Here is a 2,500-nt window from a genome sequence, read left to right on the forward strand (position 1 = left end):
AGTAAGTGAGTGAACTCATTAAGACGATAAATGTTGCAGACGCTGGGCAGATTGCCCCGAGACTCCCTGTGGTGTCTGTCTGGTCTCGGCCACTGGAGGTGAGAGGAGAGCCTGTATGTGCGTGGGAGAGCGCCAGCAGAAGTGCTGAAATACGCACAAAAACGCCCCAAAACACAGCAGAAAAAAAGGCCTTCCTCTGCATCATACAGAAACACTCTGCAGCACTCCGCTGAGCTCCGCTGGGCCTCCTAGGACTCATTTCCTCATTAAAACCCACACACACACACACACACACCCAAAACCATCCCCACACATACATACACAAAACCATCCCCACACACACATACCCAAAACCATCCCCCCACACACACACACACACACCCGAAACCATCCCCACACACACAAACCCAAAACCATCCCCACACACACACACACACACACACACCCAAAACCATCCCCACACACACATACCCAGGACTCCTCTGCGTTTAGTTTGGACACGGGTGAGTAGAAAGTTTAACAATGAAACAGATTTGCAGGTCATCATTCGCAGTGGACACACACACACACACACACACACACACACACACACACACACACACACACACAGAAAGAAGTTGTCGCCCACATTATCAGTCGGCCGTGAGTAATTAGTGTCTGGTCTCGACACGGCTCCCTCTCACACACACACACACACACACACACACACACACACACACACTCACACACTCTGGGCCCTGTATTCATTTTACGGGCCGCAAGGGCAGATTATTAAGTGGAATTATAGTTTATAATGGAGTGATCAATAGGCCCCTGCCTCACCTCATGCATCAGTGTCAGGGGAGAGAGAGCAGGGGAAAGTTCAAGGCAGACAGGAGCCGAGGCTACGCCGATTATGATCATATGTCAAGGCAGACAGGAACCGAGGCTACGCAGATTAAGATCATATGTCAAGAGCTGGCAGCAAGAATTATTCACTTTGTGTAGCCCTGTGACAAAAATGTAATGACACTGTAAAAGTAAAGACTCAGTCAATATGTCAATACGGTGACCCTTTGTTTGTTTATTTACTTATTTGTTTATTTTTGGAGGCCTAAAAGCTTTGATTGACATACGTGCAAATCTCAGGTAGTATTATGGAGGCCTTTTTTTTCATCATGTAACTTGGACAAATCTAGGACATGTTTTAGTCCTGACTATTTGATGATGCGGTACTGATTTTATCACTCATATGCACACATATACACATGAGCACACACACACACACACACACACACACACACACACACACACACATGCTGTTGGACTGAACGATAGAGTAAATCATGGCTGTGTTGTTCTGTGTATTATATGACCTCTCTGTGCAACCAGAAGCGCTCAGCACGTTCAGCACGTTCAGCTGTTTCTTTCACCAAACTGATTTTCTCCTCCGTCTCAAAGATCTTTTGCATCTGATGCACTCACCCCCAGGCCGAAGAAATGCAAGCAGTCCTTATATGCCCTCCCTGTGTGTGTGTGTGTGTGTGTGTGCGCACGTCTGTGTGTGCGTGCATGTGTGTGTGTGTGCGTGTGTCTGTGTGTGTGTGTGAGTGTGTGTGTGTGTGTGTGTGTGTGTGTGTGTGTGTGTGTGTGTGTGTGTGTGTGTGTACATGCATATGTATGTGCGTGTGTGTGCGCGTTTGTATATGTGTGTGTGTGCTAATCGCATTTTGAGTTTTCCTGTTGTTTGTAAAACATTTGTTTTTTGTTGTTGTGTTTACACTAAAGCAGCCACCAGAATGAATGTTAAGACCATAAACACCCCAATTTGCCAAACATATATCACAGTGCCAAAAGTCCCATGTAATCACATAGAGCACACATGCCTCTTTGAAGTAGCATCTCTCTGGGCTTATGCCAGCTTCTGACCAGTCTATAAACGCTGTGTTTACTCTGTATTTCATTCACACACTTCACTGCTCACTTTGTCACTCAGCCCTTCCTCTCGTTCTCTCCCTCGTTCTCTCCCTCGTTCAATCCCTCGTTCTCTCCCTTTTCACACATGACTGAGGCGTTTGGCTCTGACAGCTTCGTGCCACGGGCCCTTTTCCCACTCGCTCCACGGAGTGACAACTGCCGCCTCGTTTCGTCCGATTACTTTCCTCTCTCCCCCATCCCTCCTCTCTCTCTCTCTCTGTCTCTTTCTCTCTCTCTTCGCTCTATCACTCTTTTTTCTGCGTGACATGGCTGCATATGCTCAGTGTTGAATCGAGACCGGAGGGAGTCACTGAAATGACATGCGTTCATGGGCTGTTCTCACCTTCACTTACTTTCCTCTCTTTCTCTCAATCTCTTTCTCTCTCTCTCTCTCTCTCTCTCTCTCTCTCTCTTTCTCTCCTCTCTCCCTCTCTCTCTCTCTCTTTCTCTCCCCTCTCTCTCTCTCTCTCTATCTCTCACTCTATGAGAAATGATCCGCATACGCGTGCTGTTCTCTTATTTGGTTACTTCCTTCTCTTTCCTC

Source organism: Clupea harengus, chromosome 18 (genome assembly GCF_900700415.2).
Source record: "Clupea harengus chromosome 18, Ch_v2.0.2, whole genome shotgun sequence".
Taxonomy (NCBI): domain Eukaryota; kingdom Metazoa; phylum Chordata; class Actinopteri; order Clupeiformes; family Clupeidae; genus Clupea; species Clupea harengus.